Source organism: Bos javanicus, chromosome 29 (assembly GCF_032452875.1).
Source record: "Bos javanicus breed banteng chromosome 29, ARS-OSU_banteng_1.0, whole genome shotgun sequence".
In the NCBI taxonomy this organism is placed as follows: domain Eukaryota; kingdom Metazoa; phylum Chordata; class Mammalia; order Artiodactyla; family Bovidae; genus Bos; species Bos javanicus.
The window spans coordinates 40,405,040-40,424,536 of record NC_083896.1 but is presented as its reverse complement, the minus strand read 5'-3'; the positions used below and the strand labels follow the sequence as shown (position 1 = coordinate 40,424,536).

The following is a 19,497-nucleotide window of genomic DNA, read 5'->3' as shown; positions in this document are numbered from 1 at the left end:
CCCAGGCAAGGTCCTGCCTCTGAGGCTCCAGCCCCTATTGTGGTGTCCCTCGCCTGAGCTGAGCAGAATTGACGTCCGAGTGACACAACATAAAAGATAATCCTGAACAATCACTCGCATTTATTGAGTACCCACTTCTCACCAGGCACTTTACATCTTTTATCTCCAGGCTTCTGAGTAGCTCTTCCAGGTAGCTATTATTATCCTTCTTTTCACACAGGGAAAATGAGGCTTAGGCAAGCAAAGTGACTTGACTGGCCAGAGATCTCACAATCAGAAAATAGCAGAGTTGAGTTTCAAACGTGGGTGAGTCCAGATCCCACTCTTAAGCCTCTGGGTAAATTAATGTTTACTATGTTCTGCTAGAGCCAAATCTGTACCAAGCTCCTTTACACACATTACCTCGTATAATCCCCCAAACCACCCTCGAACTGGGTACTATTATTACAGAGCCAATAAACCACAGCAGTGAAGAGTGTGGTTCAAACCTGGCCTGTCGCCTTCGATGAGTTATTTATCCTCTTAACACCCCCATTTCCTCATCTTCACCGAGGGTGTCACTAGACCCGCTTCTAGGGCTGTTGGAAGATTTGATGAGAGTGTGGATTCAGTACCTAGCAGGTAGTTGAGACTCAGTTTTTAAAAGCTCTTCTCAGTTTTATTTTGTGATGGGAAAGATGAGGCCCGGGCCTCACCTGAATTAAAAGGGCACCTAAATTAAAAGGGCATAAGCCAAGGACTTCCCTAGTGGTGCAGTGGATAAGAATCTGCCTGCCAATGCAGGGGACACAGGTTCGATCCCTGGTCCAGGAACATCCCACATACCATGGAGCAACACTGCAACTACAGAAGCTTAAGTGAGGAGCCACCGCAATGAGAAGCCTGTGCCCTGCAACCAAGAGTAGGCCCCACTGGTTCCAACTACAGAAAGCCTGCACGCAGCAATGAAGACCCAGTACTGCCATAAATAAACAAAAAATAATTCAAAAAAATTTTAAAGTCCACGCTCCTTCTGTGAGGGCCCATTTACCTCATACTGACATAAGGCTTGTGAATGTTTAACAGTTGGATCTCTGGGGAAGGGGGACTAAACAGTTGGGGTTGGGAAGAAGTGTCCTGATTTGTAGCATTTATCAATTTCTGTGGAGAAGGAAATGGCAACCTACTCCGGTATTCTTGCCTGGAAAAATCCCATGGACAGAGGAGCCTTGCAGGCTACAGTCCATGGGGTTGCAAAGAGTCGGACACGACTGAGCAGCTAACACTTTCATGATCTAAACACTCTCATCACAGGTCACTCTCAAATTACGAATGCAATGTTACCAAGAAGAGGACTGGGTAGACGGAGTCAGTAGCCCACCACTATATACTGTATCATATTTCCAGCATCCAGATGCAGTAGACGGAAGTAACCACAAGAACATGAACGACAGAAAAATGTAAGCATGCGATGAGAAGGTGATGACTTTGAAGTATTTATCTGCTTCATTTTTAATATAATTTAGTAGATTATAAGTTTATATCATCAAGTTTTTAACAATGGCTGCATTCAACAATCAGCTGCCACATTTCCTGGAAGTTTCCCCTTTCGCTCTCAGGAGCTGTATTAGTTGGTTCCAGGGCACCCCTGCTCTTAGGGGACAGTGGGATGTGAATGAAGTGGGGCCGTGGGAAGGGCGGCTGCCCTTGCCCAGGAGATGCCCTTGCTGCATTCACCCAGAGTGAATGACCTGCTGAGGAAGGGACTGTGTCTCTACTTGACCTCCACAGACAGGCCCTGGACCCAGAGGTGACCAGGACCCAGCAGAGGTGTAACAAGCACCTGCCCTCCAGAGGGACAAGTCTGTTTGGGGATCAGAAGTTGCAGGGACAGGGACTTCCTTGATGGGCCAGCAGGGAGCATGGGCACGGGACAGACAAAAAGGAAGAAAAAGGAAGAGCCGCAGAAACAGAAGTGAATGTCCACAGCCCGGCCCTCCAGCCAGGAGCTCCCTGTCTAACGACAGAGGCTCCCCTGAGCGCCGCACGAGAAACAAGACAGGGAAGAACAGGTGGGGAATCCCTTAGGACAGAGAGCGGGGAGGCTCTCCTCCAAGGGTTCTCAGGGAAAGGGTTACAAGCAAGGGTCCAGACTCTGAAGCCAGATGGCAGAGCCCTGGCTCTGACACTTAATAACCAGAAGACTTGGTGTGAAGGCTTGCCTGGGGGCTCAGTGGTAAAGAATCTACCTGCAATGCAGGATACTCAGGTTCAATCCTTGGTTTGGGAAGATCCCCTGGAGAAGGGAATGGCAACCCACTCCAGTATTCTTGCCTAGGAAATCCCATGGACAGAGGAGCCTGGTGGGCTACAGTCCATGGAATTGCAAAAGTCTGATATGACTTAGCAACCAATCCACCACCATGTTACTTGTGCCTCGGTTTCCCCTTCTGGAAAGTGGGGGTGATAAGGGTACCTCCCTGTGGGGCTGTAAGTGACACCGAGGTGGTAGGTGCCATCTACGAGTTGTGGAAAGGTCTTGGCAAAAGACTGGGTTCTAGGGTTAAGAACACAAATTCCCCAGGGCACTGCCCTCTGGGAGCCCAAGTCTACAGCAGTCTCAGTCATGCCGGCATGATGTAGCCAACAAAAATTCACATCAGGACCCTGAGAGGACTGAGCTCAAAATTCAGGTCAGGGACCTGGTGGTCCAGTGGCTAAGAATCTGCACTCCCAACATAGGGGGTCTGGGTTCCAGCCCTGGTCAGGGAACTAGATTCCACATGCAGAGACTAAAGATCCCGCGTGCTGCAACTAAGACCTGGCACAGCTAAATAAATAAATATTTTTTAAAAGTGCTTCTGCCACTCGTTAGCTATGCGACCCCAGTTTAAAGGGGCTATGCGAGCCCCTTTCTGCACCTGTATGGAAGGAACTCGGCATCGATGTTGCAGGGTTGCTGGTGAATCTTAAATACCCTTTGCACAGTGTCTAGTAAGCAGTAGGCCTGCACCAGGCAGAGACGAGGGAGGGCACTCCACGTGGAAATCCTAGCCAGGCAAAGGCGGGACTGCCCGGTCCCTGTGTCCAGAGCACAGGGTGCAAGGGAGGGGCTCAGCTGGGGGAGGCAGCCTGGAGGGAGGGTGGGACTAGATTTTCCTTTTCGCAGTGGATGCGAGGCAAATGGGACAGTGAAAGGTTATTGTCCCATAGGGCTGTGTCTCGGAGAGCTCTTGAACCGCTGAGGATACCAGCGTCAAGCCCACGAAAACCTTGGGGAGGAATTCTGGGAGGCGGCGGTCTGTGTTTTTTTGCTGTGTGGCGACACCCAGCGGTCATAACGCAGAAACTGCAGGTGATCGAACGGTGCAGCCCGCATAATGCTGGCAAGGGGCGGTTCCTGCAGGGGCGCGAGCAGAGAAGCTACTAGATCGCCCAGCCACAGGCCACCCCTAGGTTCTCCAGAACAGAGGGGCCGGCCTGGGTAAGGTGTGCTCGGGGGCAGGGGCTGGAAGGGGTGGGCGCGGCAAGGACCGGGAGCCCACAAGGTGCAGGAGTCTAGGGGCTGCTCCCGGCGCTAATCCAATTGCTCTTTCACTTTTGAACCTCTCACCTCTGGACCTCAGTTTTTCTACCTCCCCAGTTCTCCTCTACCCGCAGCCCCTGGCAACCTCCATGCGACTTTTGTGTCTCTGTGAATTTGACTGCTCGTTGTTGTTCAGCTGCTAAGTCGTGTCCGACTCTTTGCGACCCCATGAGTCATACAATATTTGTTCTTTTGTGTCTGGTTTCTTTCACTTAGCATGATGTCTTTAAGGTTCATCCCTATTGTAGCAGGTATCAGAATTCCTTCTTTCTTAAAGCCGAATAATACTCCATTATATGCATATATCGCACGCTGTTTATCCACTCATCTGTAGATGGACACTTGGGCTGTGTCCTCTCTTGGTTATCATGAATAATACTGCTATTACATGAGTGTACATGTGGTTTATCAAGACCTTGCTTTCAGTTTTGAGGGATGCAACCCAGAATTGAAATTGCTAGAAATTCTAAAATCCATACTCATAACCTCTAAAGTCCATGTGCTGGAGACTGGGATAGGCACAAAGGCAATGTTTCCTGACTTCAGGTGGGCCCCGAGGTAAGGGGGTTACTGGGGGAGGAGAATGAATCAGGTGCTGCCCCCAGAAAAGGCTGGGCTGAGTTCCTTTAGGTGAAAGAGGAAGAGGCTGGGATGCCAATGTGCCAATGTCTTGAGTGAGGTGATGTCACATCTCTCCTCCTTTCTGAGCCTTTTCTAGAACTTGGGTTTGCTGTCTGCCTCTGGCACAAATGGCGCTGTGTGACTTTCCTTAATTAATCACCCTCTCTGATCTGGCTGTCCGTGAAAGAGGGCGCTGGGCCAGAACAGGAGGTTTGGCGTGTTTGTTTTTAGTTTGAGATGTGTGGTTTGTTTTGGCCTCAAGGCCTTGGAACTCTTTCTTCAAATATATTAAAATGATAACTGGCTCAGCGTCTTCCCCATCCCCCTCATCGGTGAGACAGCAGGACCCAGTCCACCCTCTTTCCCTTCCTCCCTGCCTTGTTACAGGGGAGTGTAGAGGGGAGCCTGACTTACCTAGCCCACACTCAGCCTCACCCTCTGGGACTGATGGGACCGGCACTGGCAGTACCTCCCAGCCGAGATCCTGAGGTTTGCAGAGGCCACAGGGTTTGAGGAACAGAGCTTATCAAACCCCTCATTCTGCCCACAGGAACGCTGTTTCTGAACCCAGACTCTTCTGAGCTCACCTGACAACCCTCATCCAGGCCAGGGGTCCCCCATGTGATCACCTGGATCTCATCTGTTTGGAGCGACCCTCTGAGATGGAGCAACTTGAAACTGGGACATGACATTAAAAAGGTCATGGCAGGAAGGGCTGGCTGGGGCAGCGCCAAGCCTACGGGCCCCCTCTTGTCCGCGGCCTGGGGGTAGCAAGGTGGCCAGGATTCACACAACCATCCCTCAGGTCAACCCTGGGCGGTGGGGGCTGCCCTCTGAAGGGTTCAGGATGGCCAGGTAACTGAATCGAGGGAAGGGGATCTGGAGGCTCCTGGGTCTGAACGGCCTGGTGTTAGGATAGGAGCCCTGGGTTTGGGGCCTTACCAACCTGCGTTTTGATCCCAGCCTCATCAAGGACAACTTTCCTCCCTGTGACAGCAGGATGCCACCTGTTCCCTGGGCTGTTATGGGAATGAAATGAGGACTGTAAGAAAAGGGACTCAGTGTGACCTGCATGGTGGAGCTGGTGAGTGATGGGGGCTGGGAGTATTGCGGGTATACACACTGGGTCCAGGGATCAGGCCAGTACCCAGGCCGGGATGACTTCAGGTTTCACTATCGATTTTGCCCATTTCTAGTCTCTGCACTGTGACTTGGGCCTCTGGGAAGGCTGCTGCTTCAGTGAGGCAGAAGAGGTGCCCAGGCCTAGGGTCCTAAAACCTCTACCTTTGAAACATGCCCTGGAGGCTTTGCTCACTTAGCTGTCACCACAGACACTGAAATAGCTGAGTCTAGTGACCTGGGCCCAACCCCTCTCCCCCTCTGTTTTTCCTAAAAGGAAATGATTCTCTTGCTGGTCTGAGCACTCTCTCCCCTCACCTCCCACCAAGCTAGCACAACTTCCTGTAGTTCATTTGCACCCCCGGTAGATGCTTCCTGGAAGAACTCTGCCGAGCGTATTTGATGGCTGTTCTGTTTCTGCCTGTTCTGTTCTTTTGCTGTCTCCTCTGGGGGAACTGGCTGATCTTGCACAGGGTTTAAAAATTCATGACTCCTGAGGAGGATGAAATGAGATGGAGCAGAAAATAAGAACCCAGCCCCAGTTTTCCAGCGGGACAGAGAGATTCTTGCCAGTGAACAGCAAGACACCGAGGACAGGGGGCGAGAGGAAGCCCTCTGGATGCACAGAGACCTGGTTTTGACTCTCCACACACCTGATTTTCTGGGACCTGTGCTCTGGGACTCAGCTCATCCAAGCCTGTTTCTTTAGCTGCCTGATGAGGTCGTGGTAGAATTCATACCTGAGGATTCTGAAAAGACGATATTTAAGTGCTTAGCGCATAGCTGGGTGTACAGAAGGCACTCAGTGAGTGCTTATGAGTCTTTTACTTTTCCCAGCCTCTCTTGCAGTTAGGGCCATGTGGCCAGTTCTGGCCAATGTGCTACACAAGGAGTTGAGGCGTGCCGTTCCCAGTCTGAGACAGTCAGTGGTGGTGGGTTTTCTATTCTCTGTGCTTGGAGAGAGGAATGTCAGGATGGAAGAACCACAGGATGGAAGCAGCCTGGATCACTGAGTCACTGTCTGGAGGCAGGCTGTCCCTGAGAGCGGCTCTTCGCTCAGCAGACAGGGACGTGATAGAGAAACCGTGGCACTTCCAGCCCCTCAGGGCTGGGATGCTGTTTGCTGCTACAGCCTAAGCAAAAGGTTTTTCAGAGATTTGACTCTCCACACTCTTTCAGAGTCAAGTCTCCGAAAATCAGATGCCCTCTGTGCATCCAGAGGGCTTCCTCTCAACCCCTGTCCTCAGTGTCTTGCTGTTTTTCAGAGAAACAGAATCAATAGGATGTATAAGAGTTCCTAACTGTGTATCTATAGTGGAATATTATTCAACCATAAAAAGAAGGAAGTCCTGCCATTTGCAACAACATGGATGGACCTTGAGGGCATGGTTGTTTAGTCCCTAAGTTGTGTCAGACTCTTTGTGACCCCTGGACTGCCAGGATCCTCTGTCCATTGGATTTCCCAGGCAAGAATACTGGAGTGGATTGCCATTTCCTTCTTCAGGGGATCTTCCTGACCCGAAGATCAAACCCATGTCTCTTGCATTGGCAAGTGGGTTTTTTACCACCAAGGAAGCCTGAGGACATTATGCTAAGCAAAACAATTTCTCAGACAGAGAAAGGCATACTGCATGATCTCAGTTACATATGCAGTCTAAGACAGACAAACTTATATTTCTATAAGTAAATTGGTGGTTGCCAGAGGCAGAGATGGGGAAGAGGGGAATGAGTGAAGGTGCTCCAGGGGTACAAAATTCTGATCATAAGATGAATAACTTCTGGGGATATAACGTACAGCATGATGACTACAGTTAACTGAGCTAATATTGTGCACTTAAAAGTACTAATTGATGCTTTCGATAGTGGTGCTGGAGAAGACTCTTGAGAGACCCTTGGACTGCAAGAAGATCTAACCAACCAATCCTAAAGGAAATCAACTCTAAATATTCATGGAAGGACTGATGCTGAAGCTGAAGCTCCAATACCTTGGCCACTTGATGTGAAGAGCCAACTCAATGGAAAAGACCCTGATGCTGGGAAAGACTGAGGGCAAGAGAAGATGGTTGGATGGCATCACCAACTCAATGGACGTGAGTTTGCGCAAGCTCCAGGAGATAGTGAAGGACAGGGAAGCCTGGCGTGCTGTAACCCTTGGGGTCACAGAGTCAGACACTACTTAGCGACTGAACAACAAGAAAGTAGATCTTAAAACTTTTCACCATATACACATAAAAGGTAATGATGTAAGATGACAGATAATATATTAACTCACCTTACGGTGGTAGTCATTTTGCAATATATGCATATCAAATCACGATGTTGTACACTTTAAACTTACCCATGGTCTATGTCAATTACACCTCAATAAAGCTAGAAAAGGAGAAACAATAAAATTTAATATTTTATTTAAATTTTATGGGCAGGAAGTAGATGAGAAATTCCTGCAATTCTCAAAGAGGATAGAGCCCAAAACCCCTGCTTCAGATGCAATCAGGGAGGATAATAGGAAAGAAAGAGGCTCCAGTGAGCAAGCCAAGGGCCCTAGAGAGCTGGTGAAGGGGGTTGCTTGTAGGAGAGCAGTCGCAGGGTCTCCTCTGCCTCAGAGGAGGGACCCACATTGTGTCTGCCCAGCAGGCTTCCAAACCATGGCTACTGGCGCCTCCCATCCTCCTCTTCCCAACAGCATCATTTTTTAAATCATTTTATTTCTTTATTACATTTTTAATTGAAGGACAATTGCTTTACAGAAGTTTGTGGTTTTCTGTCATATATCAACAAGAATCAGCCATAGGTACACCCATGTCCCCTCCTTCTTGAACCTCCCTCCCATCTCCCTCCTGCATCTTTTAAAAAATACTTTATTTCCTTGTGGCATGAGGGATATTTAGTTGTGGCATCCAGGATCTAGTTCCCTGACCAGGCCAACCCTGGCCCCCTGCACTGGGAGCGCAGAATTGTAGCCACTGCACCGCCAGGGAGGTCTCCTCTCCCCAGCGGCATCTTTCCTGGGGCTACCCTGCCACTGCTCTGTGTTTGCATTCTGAGCGTGCAGGGGGAGCAGGGAAATTGTCTTTTAAATTCGTGTATCTCTGGATCAAGAGGGGCTACACCTAGGCCCATAAGGAGACCTCAGGGCATCCAAGAGACCCTGGGCTAGAGGCAGGGATTGGGTTTTGTCTCTTGGAAAGGGGGTTCGTGTGTGTTGTGTGTAGGAAGAAGAGTGCATCAAATGCAGTATTTGGAGATCAGAAGGACGGACTGGGATAGACTTCTAGGGCTCTGCCAGATCTGGTTCTCCTCCCAGCTCCCTAGGAGAACGACCCTTTCCAGGCTCTTTGCAGACAGCAGGGCCACGTGACAATCTGCAGCCCCTGGGCTGTGAGGGTTAAGAGGATGAGAGTCTTTCCCACTCTCCTGACTTCTTCAGTGGCAGCAGTGGAGACCACACACTGAGATGACAGAGCCTGGATGGCTGGGTCACCACACAAAGGAGCTGTGCTGAAGAGATGCCCAGTTCACACTGGACTTGATACAAGTGAGGAGTAAACCTTGCTTTATGAAGCCACTGAGATGTGGGGCTTTTATTGCTTATCATTGTCTAGCCTAACCCGGCAAGTACCTTTCTATTAGGAAAATCATAGCTGTAGCATGCCTGGGATTGCCTCTGTGTGTGTTCAGTCGCTCAGTTCTGTCTGACTCTCTTCAACCCCATGGACTGTAGCCCACCAGGCTCCTCTGTCCATGGAATTTTCCAGGCAAGAATACTGGAGCAGGTTGCCATTTCCTACTCCAGGGAATCTTCCCAATCCAGGGATTGAACCCATGACTCTTACGACTCCTGCATTGGCAGGCAGATTCTTTACCACTGGGCCCTGGGCCCTGGTTTGATCCCTGGTCGGGGAACTAGATTCTGCATGCCACAACTAAGACCTGGAGCAGCCAATTAAATAAACCAATATTTAAGGGACCCTCATAAAACATTCAAACATTCTCCATTAACTTGTCTCATGAACGGGCTCCATCGGCCACACTCCTGAATGGTCTTGCACCCAGTAGAGAGAGCTCCACGAAGAGCCTTCACCTTCATTTATCTGATCAGTCCATTAGTCATTCGATGAGTGTTAATGAGCACCAGTGATGTGCCAGGCATTGTGTTAAAAACAGGGGCTACAGTGGGGTGTGATATAGGGTTCCTTCCCCTATGGAACTTGTAGGAGGGGAGGGTTACGCATAAACAATCTCTCCATGCTCCCGGGGACCATGGAGGGTAGCAGAATGAGCAAGAGTATTGGAGGCTGACCTGGTTGGGTTCAAATCCCAGTTGAATCCATGTAATACACTTGCTTAGAACACTGCCTGGCAGGTGGCAAGTTCTACACACACACACACACACACACACACACACACACACTCATGCACTTACCCCAGGACTGGCTGACTGCAAAGGCTGCAAGCTAATCCACCTTAACTTATAATTTTTTTGGCTGCACCACACGGCTTACAAGACCTTAGTACCCTAAGCAGAGACTGAACCTGGGGCCACAGCAGTGAAAGCACTGAGTCCTAACCACTGGACCACCAGGGAATTCCCAAGCATTATAATTTTTAAACATTATTGTGTCATTTTATTCCAGAAATAAGCACACAAGTTTGATCATGACGTATAAAATCGTCTATCCTCCCTTCCAAATGTCATCTCTAACCCCTCCCACCATGTGCCCCCTGCTCCAGCCTCACAAGGGAAACCACATCAAGAGTCTGCAAACAGGCCCTGCACTCTCGCACTCGCTCTGCCTGGAAAGCCTTTCCCCTGGCTCCGTGCAGGGATCTGAGTAAGTCTGTTCCCCGATTATAGCTCTCTGATGGTTCTTGGAGGAAATGCCTCAAGGAAATCACTCTCAAGCTGAATCAGAGGGCTTGTTTTCGTAGATGAAGGCCATTTTATTAAGTGGGATCTCGTGTGTTACCACAACTGGAAAGCGAAGCAGATAACTCAGGGTGGGGCTCGCTGCGTGGGGGGAGCGGAATGCAGTGACCCGGAGAGGAAGAGATGAGAGCGAGGAAGAGATGAGAGCGCTGAGCCGCTGGGCCCCTGGCAGAGGCCTCCAGAGGCAGTGAGTAGGAGGATACAGGCAGTGAGCCCCAAAGAGCAGAAGGTTCCCAAAGCAAGCAGCCTCCCTGAGGTTTTACTGGGGGTGTAGACAAACAGTTTTGTTAAGTATTTATTTATTTATTTGACTGTGCCAGGTCTTAGTTGCAGCCTTTGTGATATTTTAATTGCAGCATGTGGGATCTGAGGAAGGCAAGGCAACCCACTCTAGGATTCTTGCCTGGAGAATCCCCATGGACAGAGGAGCCTGGCAGGCTACAGTCCATGGGGTCACAAAGAGTCGGACACAAGTGAATGACTCAGAGCAGCACAGCACAGGACACGTGGGATCTAGTTCTCTGACCAGGGATCGATCCCTGGGCCCCCTGCATTAGGAACATGGAGTCTTAGCCAATCGGACCACCTAGGAAGTCCTCAGACAGGTTTTTAAGAACTTATATCCTTAAGTGGCTGAGTCGTGGGAATAGCACACATAAGTGACCCACCAAAGAAAGCCCTTTCTTGGTGCTTCCTTGATGGCTCAGATGGTAAAGAATCTGCCTGCAATGCATGAGACCTGGGTTTGATCCCTGGGTCAGGAAGGTTCCTTGGAGAAGGCAATGCCTACCCACTCCCATTGTTCTTGCCTGGAGAATTCCATGGACAGGGAAGCCTGGTGTGCTGCAGTCCATGGGGTCACAAAGAGTCGGACACGACTTAGCAACTAAGACTTTCATATTCACTAGGAACAGGCAACACTGCAGCAGGTGTGGAGGGCAGCTGGAACCAGGCTGCCGGCTTCTGTCCCACCTTCCCACTCACCAGCTCCCTGGCCAGTGGCATGACTCTTCTGCACCATTTCCCAGTTACAGTGGGATGGCCAGAGTGCCTCTCCCTTTCTTAATGAGAAATAAATTAGCTAAATTAGAAACTTGCTTCTCATGGTAAGCACATCTGTTATTAGTCTCAGGACAAAGCTAAAAGAAGTGTGGTCTGTCTTCCTGACGCTGACCAGGACACCGACCACATGTCAGCTCGTTTCTCTTGCCACGTGGCCAATGCACAGTGTAGGTGGGGGGATCCCATGGCAAACGTTACTCTTGAATGTTGAAAACCATTTTTTTATGGAACAAACCAATAGAAAAGTGTGTTGGAGAAGCCAGCTGAATTCTTTCAGTCTCTCCACCTACACACATATGGCTGTTGGCATTCTCAGCACTGGATAATATCACGGCTTAAAAAGAAAATTGATTTAATGGAGAATTCCACCTCCATTTTATTTATTTATTTTGGCCACACCACGTGGCATTCAGGACCTAAGTTCCCCTGACCAGGGATCGAACCTACGCCTCCTGCAATGGCAGCGTGGATTCTTAATCACTAGACCACTAGGGAAATCTCTCACCTTCATTCCAGATCTAATGGTATTAAACTAAGTATCCTTGGAGGGCAGATAAGTCCTAACCAGTTCCATTTTTCTTAGTGAGGAACTTATTTTTACATATGAACTTTTGTAACTCACTTAGACTACTTTTATTTGCACTTACTTTTCATTTAAACATTTTGTTTAAAACATTAAAATTTAATAAAACTGTTGCTGCTTTTTGTTTTTACAGTCACAGATGTGATTTTTGATGAAGATGCCAAAGCAATCAATGGGAAGTCTTTTTAATAAATGATGTTGGAACAACTGGAAAAAAAAGAACCTGAAACTTTACCTCAACCACACCTAAAAATTCATTTGAGATATAAAGATATGTTCGTGACTTAGTGACAAGCAAAGACTTCTTAAACAAGCCACAGAAAACAATAACCATAAAAGAAAAAGCTGATAAATTGGACTTCATCAAAGTTTAAAACTTCAACTCTTCAAAAGTCTCTCTTAAGAAAATGAACAGACAAGCCACAGACTTGGGTAAAAAGATTTGCAAACAAATATCTGGCTAAGGACTGGTATGCAGCACATACAAAGAACTCCTACAATTCAATAATAAAATGACAACGAAATTTAAAAATGAGCTAAACCATTGAACAGATACTCCGCAAAAGAAGATAGATGAATGTGGCCAATAAGCACGTGAAAAAAAATATTCAACATCATTCATTATCAAGGAAATGCAAATTAAAACCACAGTGAGGCAACAGGACATACCTACCAGGATGGCTAGAATTTAAGGCACAGACAACACAAAATGCTGGCAAGCCTCTGGGACAGCTGCATGTCTCACACATTTTTGGTGGGAGTGTAAAATAGTACATCTACTTTGGAAAAAGTCCTGGCAGTCACTTTGAAACTAGTTATACACCTTCCTATGACCTGGCAATTCTATTTCTAGATGTTCACCAAGAGAAATAAGAACATGTGTTCAGAGAAGGACTTGTGTATGATATCTTCATTCATAATAGCCCCAAACTAGAAACAGCTTGGGTGTTTGTGGGCATGCGTGCGTGCTCAGTCACGACCAACTCTGCAACCCTACGGACTGTAGCCCACCAGGCTCCTCTGTCCATGGGATTCTCCAGGCAAGAATACTGCAGTAAGTTGCCATTTCCTACTCAGGGATCTTCCTGACCCACAAACAGACTGTGGTTGAGTCAGATGATGGAATACAAATGGCCAATAATAAACAGGGACAAATACTGATGTATGTGATGACACGGATGAACCTCAAAAACTTTGTGCTGAATGAAAGCAGGCACATGCAAAAGAGTCCATACTGTGTGATTCCATCTATATGAAATTCTACAGCAGACAGAACTAATCTATGGCAGAGGGAAAAATCAGAGATATGGTTGCCTGGGCTGTGGGGAGGTGTGTTGTGGGGACTGACTGGGATGGAGCATGCAGGAAATTTCTGGGGTGATGGTAATTTCTATATCTTGATGGGAGGTTGGTATAAGCATTTGTCAAAACTCAGCAAACATACAATTAAGATTTGTGCATTTCATTGTATGTACATTTTATAGCAAAAGAAAATTTAAATATAAAGTATCAAAGTCTAGTTAATAATATGCATTCTGAAGTATTTAAGGGAAATGTTTTGATGTCTATAATTTTCTTTGAAATGCATCAAAAACTGGATGGATTTTTAAAAATATTTATTTGGCTGTGCCAGGTCTTAGTTGTAGCATGCAAGATCTTTTTAGTTGCAGCACGTGGGATCTAGTTCCCTGACTAGGGATTGAACCCATGCCCCCTAAAGTAGAAGTATAGAGTCTTCGCCACTGGACCACCAGGGACGTGCTCTAAAACACTTTGGACATTGCTGTATGTTTGAAATTTTTAAAAAATAATTGTTAGAAAAATTCAGTAACATCTCTCTTTTTTTATAGTTACCTTTTTAATCTTGGCAAGTGACACTATTGATGTGATTTTTTTCTACTTATGGTGAGGATGTCATTTCCTTTTAAAATTAATTTGTTTAAATAAAAAGGAACTCAAGAGAAATAAGTAAGTAGATATTGGTATAGATGGTACATCAGCATAGATGGCAGAGCTCATGATGACAATGAGTGAACAAGGTAAGTCTGGGACAAAGGGGTGTTGTCAGATACCCAAGTTCTGGGGAGACCTCAACTTAAATCCTGTTTTGCTGCTTCCCAGCTCTGTGGCTGTGGGCAAGCCTCTCTGAGTTTGTTTCCTCAGGTAGAAGCAGGATGACACAATCTCCTCTGAAGGGAGGCTTGTTGTGAGATGACCCAGGGAAAACCTGGCTTGGGAGACCACAGTAAGCGCCACTCCACTGCCTGCATCTGGGAAGGGTGGAGAACAGTGCTACCTGGAAAAACAGTCTGAAGGATACAACCAAGGCTGGGGGCATACATGCTTGGTGGGGATGAGCGGTGGGCAGAGTGTAAGAACATCCACCACACTGAGCGAGGAGTAAGAAGGCACTCCCCCTTCTTTATGGTCCAACTCTCACATCTGTACAAGACTACTAGGAAAATCCTAGCTTTAACTACACGGACCTTTCTCCAATGGGGAGACAGTCATTAATCAAAGAATGATGGATTTTAAATGGATGGGTCAGGGATGGCTTCTCTGAGGAAATGCACCTGAGCAGAGATCTGAAAGAGGACAGGAGTGAAGAGGGAAAGGGAGGAAAGAGAACTCCGGGCAGAAGCAAGCACATGTGCCAAGGCCCTGTGGCGGGAATGGTCATGGAGAGGATGAGAGGCTGAAGGAGCCTTGGAAGGGCCAGAGCAAAGAAACTGGTGGCTGCGCCAAGACGAGGTTTAAGATTGTGGGCATCCCATACAGGACCCGTACAGGTCATGTTAAACACTTTCTTTAAAAATTTTAAATTTCTTTTTGGCTGCATTAGATCTTTGCTGTGTGTGGGCTTTCTCTAGTTATGGCAAGTGGGGGCTGCTCTCTAGTTGCAGTGCATGGGCTTCTCACTGCAGTGGCTTCTCTCGTATGCAGATCGTGGGCTCCAGGGTAGTTGGGCTTCAGTAGCCGCAGCCTATGGGCTCAGTAGTTGTGGTGCACGGGCTTAGTTGCCCTGTGGTACATGGGATCTTCCCAGACCAGGGATTGAACCCATATCCCCTGCCTTGGCAGGTGGATTCCCAACTACTGGACCACCAGGGAAGTCCCCCCCATTTTTTTTTCCTAGAAGGTTTGAATACCTTGTATTTTATCTATTTATTTATTTTTTAATATGGGCCTTTTTTCCCCCCAATTTCATCATTTTTGGCTGTGCTGGGTCTCCGTCGCTGCATGGGCTTTTCTCTAATGGCAGAGAGCAGGGACTACTCTCTAGCTGTGGTGTGCACGCTTCTGATTGCGGTAGCTTCTCTTGTTGCAGAGCATGGGCTCTAGGGTGCATGGGCTTCAGTAGCTGCAGCTCCCGGGCTTTAGGGCTTTAGTGTACCAGCTTGGTTGCTCCAAGGCATGTGGGATCCTCCTAGATTAGGGATCAAGCTCACATCTCCTGCACTGGCAAGTGGATTCTTTACCGCTGAGCCACCAGGAAAGTCCCAGGATTTTCATTTTTATTTAAGAGCAATTGAAGAGTTTTCAGGAGGGGGAAGCCATGGCTGGTACAGTGCATTGCAAGTCACTGATTTCAGGGCTGCAGGTAGAGAACAGATCTGAAGGGGGTTCAGATGGCCATAGCCATTGTGCAGCTGAAGAATGCAAGTTGACCATGGTGATGATGCTGGAGACAGACAGAAAGTGGATGTTTGCAAGAGCTATTTTGGAGGAAAGTCCACCAGCCTTGGGATGTAATGGATGGAGAGGGAGGGGCTCAGCACAATTCCTAGCTTGAACAACTGGATAGAGGCTGATGCCCTTCACTGAGAGACTAGAGGAAGACTAGGGAGGTTTTGGGGGGTGGGTGAGGTAGGGGGAATAGCCTCGTTCCCTTTTGGACATGCTGAGTTTGCAGGACCTTTGAGATACACTGGAGGAGCCAAGCTGGCAGTTAGATGTGCAGGCTGGAGCTCAAAGGAAAGTATGGTTTGAAACCCAGATTTGAGAATTGTCCACATTCCGCAGTAATGGGGAGTTTCCCTGGTGGCTCAATGGTAACAACAGCAGGGTGCTAATGGATACCCTGGTGTGGGTGAGATCACAAGAGGGAGCACCGAGAGAAAAAAGGACGACTCTTAGGGAAGCATCAGGGAGGACTTCAAATTTAATGACTGCAGGGGAGTGGGGGGCGCCACTGTGTCTCCAAATAGGTAGAGGTGTGACTGGAAAGGCAGAAGGAAACTCAAGGAAGTGTTGAATCATAAAAGCAAGGGAGCTTTCTATCATTGGTCAGAGGGGACAGTAAAGCTTTGAATAATGATCATTGGATTTAGCAACTTGGAGGTCCTCGTGACCTTGGTGAGAGATGCTTTCGTCATCTCTGAAATGAGGTGGGAAGCTAGAGAGGTGAAGACAAGGAAAGGATGGGAGACAAGGAAGTGGAGATGAGTGTAGTCATCTCTTGAGAGAAGCTGACTTCTGAAAAGAAGGAAAGGAAAAGGTTTCACGTACCAGTAGTCACACACACCCTGTCTTTTCCTAGACCTAATTCTGGAGCCTAACTTGTTTTGCTGGTTCCCCTCCATGCTTCTCCCTTTCTCCTCAACATACTGAAGCTATTTGGAACAATTAAGTAGGAGGCTTCCCTGGTGGCTCAGGTGGTAAAGAATCTGCTTCCATTGCAGGAGACCCAGGCTCTGACCCCTGGGTCAGGAAGATCCCCTGGAGAAGGGTATGGCAACCCACTCCAGTATTCTTGCCTGGAGAATCCCATGGAAAGGGAGCCTGGCGGGCTACAGTCCATGGGGTCGCAAAGAGTCGGACACGACTGAGTGACCAACACACACAAGTAAGAGGCACACTTCTAACCTGATCCTTCCTGAGACACTTCATCCAAGGGAAAGTTTTACTGGGGCTTTGTTGCCCAGAGCTTTGCCTATATCTTATCTTTGTCTATTTAGAGTATAGATTTCTAACCCTGGAAGGCCCAAGATTTCTGGGTTCTATTTCCTTTCATACCTGGTGAATTTCAGACACCAGGTAATTCTTTGCTGAGCTCATCTCTTCCTTATAAATCCTCACCAATTGCAGCCAATAGTAACCAACAGGGGTGACTGGTTTTCTGCCTTCCAGCCTCTTCCTTGTGGGCTGTCAGCCTGGTAAACACATGGGCTTCCTCCCCAGTCAGAGCAGGCAGTAGCGTTACCCACGTTTTGCTACTGCAGAACATAGAACTCCTACTTGTCAAGGGTCCTACCTCAGTTTCTTTGATTGCTTCTGCTCAAGTGCTGAGCCAACGTCACCACAGGCGAGTAACTCCATTCCTCTGGGCCTGTATCTTCATTGGCAAAATGAAGCCAACAGGACAGCCTACTTCATAGGGCTGTTACAGGGACGGCGTGAATCAATGCAGGTTCTGTGTTAGCCCAGTGTGCGAGCACTCAGGACGTGCTGCCTGTTCAGATGGTTGAGGAGGAGTTACATGTGTTAGTATGAGACGGACACTACGCTTATGAGTCTGATATACTAAGCAGCTGCCTTTTAAAAAGTGCTAAAGTGAGGCAGTCACCGGCCCAGGAGACAGGATACTCACTCACACTGGCCAGTCAGTGATTTTTCTTCTCTGTAAGCACATCTATATGGGAAGCCTAATTACCATCTGTGTCAGTTTCCAACAGTTATAATAATGCTGCATCACAAATCGCCCCAAAACTTGGTGGCTTAAAGTAATAAGCATTTATTTACCTTAAGGGTCTCTGGGTTTGCAATCTGGACTGGGCTTGGCTGGGTTAGGGTTGGGGCCACTTGCCTATCAGCTGACTTTGGCTGAGGGGACAAGTATGACTTGGACACACATCTCTCATGCTCTGGAAAGCTCACCTGGTAAGGCTTCCAGGTGGTGGCAGTAGCGGTGCAAGAGCTCAGGCAAGCCCAATTGTGCAAGTGCTTTTCAATGCCCTGCTTACTTTATAAAGGAGGTAGCGGATGGCTTTGGAGCACAGGCACTGGAGGCCCACTGTCCAGCTTCCAAATCCAGCTGCCCCACTTCTGGCTTGCGATGTGGGGCAAGCAGCTTAATCTCACCAGGCCTCACTTTCCTCACCTGGACAAAGGAAATGAGAGCTGTGCACGCCTTGGATCCCTGTTGTGAGGCCTGAGTGTCATCCGAGGAAAGCTCTGAGAAGTGCTGGGCACACCATCAGCCAACACCACTGGCCATGATGATGTCACTCGGGTGCCAGGCACCATGCCGAGCACTTCCCACGCGTGACTTCTTTTCTCTTTGCGGCAACACATGAGGTGGCTCTTTGACCTTTCCTTTTACAGATGAGACACAAAGTGGACAAGGTTAAACAGCATGCCCAAGGCCACCCAGCTGACCAATGGGAGAGCCAGGATTCTACCTTAGGTCTGTCTCCCGAAACGGCTCTGCTCTATTTCTCCAACCCGTGCCCCAGGGTGTCACCAAATGTGAACGTTCCACAACACAGAAGCTAACTGAAACCCACTGGGAAACTATGTTCATCTTAATGTCGTAATTTGCTTTTTAATGCTACACGCTGTGATGTGTAGTTATGGAAACTGCGTTTATGTTGTCCTTTTAAAGATAATAGTCTCATCCTTGGCAGGGGTATCTGGATTCGGGCGAGACCTGGGACCCAGATGGAGACTTTACCTCTCAGGCTACAAGGAGGTAGATCTCCTCCTTACAGATCTCCTCTTCGGATGCCTGATGTTATTTATCTTCAATAGCTTCAACTTTTCTGCTGTCCACCCTGAAATGTCTGGTGCCTGACAGGTGTTTTTTTTTTTTCCAGATATTTGTTTTTTAAAGGCAGAGGAGCACTCCTTGCCTCAGGTCACTATCCCACTGATGCTATGTCGCCTGACGGGGGTGGGGGGAGATCCTAATGCCGGTCCTCACTTCCAGAGGGCTCACCGGGAAACCAAACACAATGGCTTAACTGGGAGCTCATGAGCACTCTCGGCTTGCCAGCTGCAGGATGGCAAGTCCTCCGCCCTCAGATACAACCCGCTGTACTAGTAACAAGTGACCAGACAGGTCTCCCAGCCCTGCTTGCTGCTTACGGCTGTGTGAGCTTCCCCATCACGGCAACTCTCTGTCTAGCAGATGGACGGAAAGATAAAAGTAAACTCTCAACTTGCACAGTGGAATCTTTCCCTAGGGCTGTTTAAAAATATGAGTGAGGTTTGTGCCAGTTGCTGCCCTGCCTGGAGCTGAGGAGATAGGGCATGTGACCCCCAGATGACGGCCTGTGCTGGTCAGAGGTGGCTCTGTAGTGACCCCAACAGATATGCCCCATCTAAGGTCTGCTGCTGCTGCTAAGTCGCTTCAGTCATGTCTGACTCTGTGCGACCCCACAGACGGCAGCCCACCAGACTCCCCTGTCCCTGGGATTCTCTAGGCAAGGGTGGAGTGGGTTACCATTTCCTTCTCCAATGCATGAAAGTGAAAAGTGAAAGTGAAGTCGCCCAGTCGTGTCCGACTCTTCACGACCCCATGGACTGCAGCCCATCAGGCTCCTCCGTCCATGGGATTTTCCAGGCAAGAGTACTGGAATGGGGTGCCATCACCTTCTCCGCATCTAAAGTCTAGAATTG

General features: G+C 48.3%; 1 long non-coding RNA gene across 1 annotated transcript; it reads left to right on the top strand.

Moving 5' to 3' along the window:
- Positions 1-1,083: 1,083 nt before the first annotated feature.
- LOC133241290 (uncharacterized) lies at positions 1,084-14,882 on the top strand. The gene is made up of 4 exons (XR_009734575.1): positions 1,084-1,439; positions 4,737-5,270; positions 7,169-7,395; positions 12,011-14,882. It is a non-coding gene; the product is annotated as an uncharacterized LOC133241290 (long non-coding RNA).
- The last annotated feature ends 4,615 nt before the right edge of the window (positions 14,883-19,497 follow it).